The sequence below is a fragment of the Aplysia californica genome, unplaced genomic scaffold (genome assembly GCF_000002075.1).
Source record: "Aplysia californica isolate F4 #8 unplaced genomic scaffold, AplCal3.0 scaffold00732, whole genome shotgun sequence".
Classification (NCBI taxonomy): Eukaryota; Metazoa; Mollusca; class Gastropoda; order Aplysiida; family Aplysiidae; genus Aplysia; species Aplysia californica.
In genome coordinates this window covers 161,795-167,206 of record NW_004798002.1, presented here as the reverse complement: position 1 = coordinate 167,206, position 5,412 = coordinate 161,795, and positions in this window count along the sequence as shown.

The window sequence follows — 5,412 nt, the reverse complement described above, 5'->3', positions numbered from 1 at the left end:
ATATACACACACACACACACACACACACACACACACACACACACACACACACACACACGTGTAGAAGACAAATGATCGCACGTGTAAGCGACGTTTTTCACATTCATCACTCGATGGTTTTAGCACAGCGAACACAGGTTGCCACATAAAGCAGGAGAATTAACCCTCTAGATAGTTCTAGGTGTAATAAAATATCGGCATATGCATTGTCTCACTGCAAAAATGAGAATTTTCTATAAATAATGCTGAGGCTGTTTAAGTCCAAATCAGGCTACAGCGCGCATGTGTAAACAAAAATAATGTGTCTAAAGCTCCGCTGAACAAAATTCGATTTTACAAACGAACAAACACAGCTTTGGTTACATTCTACTGGGGTTTTTTTGTGCATACCTAGTTATAAAGACTAACACATAATTGTGCTTTTCAACAGGTTTTAGTATTTTAAAGGCTTCTGTCCACGACAAACTGTATCGAACAGAAATGTGTTCCGAAAAGCTGGAAATATCTCTTTAAAAAAACCCATCTTACTGTTTCGAGTAACTGGTGCGGTTGGTCGTTACACTTACAGTTTTGGTTTATAAACTTTTTATAGTACTTTTTGCACACCTTGTTTTTACAATCAACATAATATTTTTTTTTTACCATAGGTGCTAACATTTTAAAGGCTTCTGTCCTCGGCTAAACTTTAGCCAAGCCAAGATGTGGTCTGAAAAGCTGGAAACATTTCATTTTTAAGTCATCCTACTGTGTCGAGTACCTGGTGCGGTTGGTCGTTACAGTTTCCGTATTGGTTGTAAATTTTAATAATTTTTGCATACCTAGTTCTAAAAGCCAACATATGATTTTTTTTCCATAGATGTTAGCACTTTTATTCACGGCTAAACTCTATTCAAGCCCAGATGAGGTCTGAAAAGCTACGAAGATTTTTTTTTCGGGTCATCCTACAGTTTCGAGTAACTGGTGCGGTTGGTCGTTACATTCTCAGTATTGGTTATAATCCTTTGTTTTTTGTGCATGCATAGTAATAACGACTATAATATTACAGTGTTTTATCAAAAGGGCTGTCGTTTAACTGGCTTTGTCCTCGGATTAACTCTACCCAAACTTAAATGTGTTCTGTGTTTTATTTTTTTGGTCATCCTGTTGTTTTGAGTATGTGGTGCGGTCGAAGGGTGCACTCTCAGTATTGGTTATACAATGTTATGTTTTTTGCAAACATAGCTCTAACAATTAACACATTATCGTTTTTTTAAACAATAGATGCTAGCATTTTACAGGCTTCTGTCCACGGCTAAAGTCTATTTAAGCCGAGAAGTGTTTTGATAACATGGAAATATCTCTTTTTGTCCTTCTACTGTTTTGAGTGACTTGTGCAGTCGGTCGTTCAAGATCTAGTATTGATCTTTTAGTTTTTATGCATGCCTAGTTGTAAGAACCAACTGACCATTGCGTTTTAGCGCAGGAGCCAGCATTTTATAGGTTTCTCTGCATGGTTTTATTAAAACGTAAACGAGTTCTGAAAACCTGGACATATCTTTATTTCTGTGTTCCCCTTCTCTTTTGACTGACTTTTGCGGCCGGTCGTTACACTTTTTGTATTGGTTATCTTGACTTGATTGGGTAGATGTTTTACGGCACTATCGACACAATTTTGGTCATTTAAGCGCCATCAGGTTTCACCGCTGCAAAATCAGACGCGTTTTTAATAAGAGTCTTTCGGAGCTCGGAACCGCAAACGATCACACTATTTCCATTATGCTAAAAAGACGAACAAAAGGCTTATTTACATTTGTATATACAATATAAATTTCAGTGTATGTATATATACACCGTATGTATATATATATATACCGATAAAGATAACTATATATTTTCATATTCTATTAAATAGTCCAATTTCTTTTATATAACTTAAAATCTTTCTAGACTCTATTTCAAAAAGGGTCTTAATATCTTTACATTTAAAATATTTCTCACGAACATAATTAAATTCGACACATTCCGTTAGGATGTGCCGAACTGTGAAATTTGTGTTGCACGCCACGCAAAAAGAAGCTTCCTCTCCTTCGAGCAAATGTTTGTGCATGACGTGCGTGTGTCCTATCTTTAGTCGGTTAAAATTACTTTTTCTCTAAAGATTTCAGACAAGAGAGAGAGTCTGAATGGATTAGGAAAGTAGACTTAGTTGATTGATCTATAATATTTAGGGCCATTTCAGTGTAGACTGAAGCTTCTGGGTGGAGTTTCCTTAAGCTTAAGCTGTGTGGCGATGCAAGGGCAGCAGCTCCTACTGAGGAGTCATTTTTGGATCCGTCTGTAAAGAGTTTCTCTGCTTCAGGGTATCTATTTATTAGCTGTTTGTATGAGTTTAAGTATGTAGTTTTGTCTGTAGACTTTTTGTTGTGTTTTTCAAGACTAGTATCTATGTTTGGTTTGGTTAAATGCCATGGAGGTATGCTGGACATGGCAAAGGGCTCGATTATGTCTTCAGAAAAACCAATGTCTTTGAGATCGTTCTGGATTCTTATTCCGAAAGGGCTTACTTTATTTCCTAAGGAGGATAGCGTTTTTAGGTCTTCGGGAAGGCCAAAGACACATTTGTGGGCTGGGTTTTGGGGTACTGAGGTAAGTTTCAAAGTGTACTGCAAAGAGAGTTTTTTCCTTCTAAGTTCTAAAGATGGTTCATGCGCTTCTGCCTGTAAACTCTCTACAGGTGAAGTACGGAAAGCGCCTAGGGCAAGGCGAAGGCTTTGGTTCTGAACAGGGTCTAAAATTTTAAGGTAAGACTTTCTGGCTGATCCGTAAACAGGACTGGCATAGTCCAGCCTGGAACGGACAAGGGAACGGTAAAATTGGAGAAGTATTTCAGTATCTCCTTCCCATTCAGGATTGGATAATACTTTTAAGGCGTTGAGAGCACTCTGCCACCTTGTCTTTAGGTCTTTCAAGTGTGGTAGGAAAGAAAGTTTATTGTCGAAGATTACGCCCAGGAAACGAGCTTGTTTTTTAACAGGAATTTTCTCTCCAAACAAATATAAATCTGGTTGTCGACACACTTGTGCGACAGACAAAAATGTACCAAGTTTGTTTTTAATGTGGAAAATTTGAACCCGTGCCCGTTTGCCCAAGTTTCCAGTTTATGGAGTTGAAGCTGAAGCTGACGTTCAATGTGGTCCATTTTGGATTTGGATTTATAGCAGATTAGGAAGTCGTCAACGTAAAGTGAGCAGTCAATATCATTTTGAAGGGTTTTTGTGATGGAATTGATTTTGATTTCGAAAAGAATGGGCGATAAGATGCTTCCCTGGGGGACGCCTTCTCCCTACTTTTACTTTAAATGATCGATCTTTCAAAAAGTTTCGTATAATTTCGGGAAGATTTCCGCGTAAGCCCAAGTCATGCAGGTCTTTTAGAATACCATGTTTCCATGTGGTGTCGAAGGCTTTTTCTAAGTCGAAAAAAATAGCCACAAGGTGCTCATTTCGAATGAAAGCTTCCCGAATGAAAGTTTCAAGTCGGACGAGATGGTCAATAGTAGCGCGATTTTTGCAAAAACCGCATTGGAAATTGGATAAGGAGTTTGAAGTTTCGAGAAACCACATTAGACGTTTGTTAATAAGTGTTTCCATAAGTTTGCAGAAACAGTTTGTAAGGGCTATGGGACGGTAGTTTGATGGGTTAGAGTGATCTTTTCTTGGTTTTGGGATAGGTGTAATAGTGGCAAGACGCCAACTGTTCGGAAATTGTTGAGAATGCCAGAGTTCATTGTAAATATCAAGGAGTAATAGGAGTGTTTCGTCTGGAAGACGTTTGATGATTTCGTGGTGTATTTGATCAGGGCCTGGAGCTGTGTTTGATAGTTCAGCAATATTACATTTTAATTCATTAAGAGAAAAGCTGCAATTATAGTTTTCTTCATTTGAAGAGGTAAAATCAACAGTTGTCTTTTCAGAAGACATTTTTACTTTTTTGAATTCAGGGTTGTAATTGTGGGTAGAGGAATTTCCGGAGAGAGTTGATGCTATACAGTTAGCTACTGTTTTTTCGGTTTCTACGAAGGAGTTATTCGGTTTTAGGATGTGTTTGATTGTGTCTTTTTTAGTACATTTTAATTTCTTTATCATCTTCCAGACTTTGTGCAATGGTGTGTTGTTGTTGATTTTAGAGACATGATTTCGAAAAGATGTTTTTTTTTTTGCTGTTCTGATTTTTCTGCGTGCTTGGGCTCGCGCAATTTTGAAATTAATGAGGTCTTCGTTTGTTTTAGAGTTGACGAACTTCCTGAGAGATGATTTTTTGGCCGCAACAGCTTTTTGGCAGTCTTCAGTGAACCAACATTTGTGTTTTCGGGGTTTGGTGGATAATTTTGGTATGTGTTTTTGAACGATTTCGGGAAGGGTTTCTTGAAATCGTTCAAAAGTTTGTGTTTGTGTTTGTGTTTGAGATGGATTGGGTTTCTCCAGACATTCGATGTGAAACCCATCCCAGTCCGCTCTTTTAAGATTGAAACGGTCCGGGATAGGAGTTCGGTGTGGAATGTCTGGAATTAGGTTGATGGGGAAGTGGTCTGATCCGTGTGGGTCGTCCAGGACCGACCACTGAAAGTCTGGAATTAGGTCAGCATCACATAGGGTTAAATCTATGGATGAAAAGTTTAGGTTATTTGAATTTTGAAATGTTTGGGAATTGTCGTTAAAAATACTAGTATTGGTTTTTGTTATGAAATCTTCGATGATTTTACCTTTAGTGTCAGTTGGTTCATTTCCCCAAAGAGGGCTATGGGCATTAAAATCTCCCAACATGATGAAGGGTTGTGGGAGCTGGTCTCTGAGGTTTATTAGTTTTCTTAAAGATAGAGGGTAATTTGGAGGGATGTATATTGAACCGTTATAGGACGGTGTAGGGTGACCCTGACCGCAACTGCCTGAAGTGTTGTGTTTAGTTGTATTTGTCTGTGTAGTGTTTGGTTATTTATTAAAATGGAGTTGCCCCCAGAGGCGATTTGGTTGTCGGTGTATATTTGGTTGTAAGTTTGATAGTTTTTCAATGTGAATGTGGGTGTTGGCAATTTAGTTTCTTGTAGACAGATTACATTTGGGGTGTATGAGGTCAAAAGATATGAGAGTTCTGCCTGGTTTTCACGCAAACCGCGAATGTTCCACTGAAGAACTGCCTTTTTTTTATTTTGAGGGCACAGGTTCGGTACGGTTTTTTTGGGTCGTTGGTGACCTTTGTCTTTGTTTTGTTTTGCTGCGGTCACGGTAGACCGCAGCTTTTTTGGAAGGAGAGTGTGGAGGGGGAGGAGGACCAGAGTCCCGGATGTGGGTAGAGGAGGGGGAGCAGGTGCGGGGAGTGTGTGGAGGGGCATTATTGGATGAAGGATGATGTGATGGGGGTGATGATTAAGGTGAA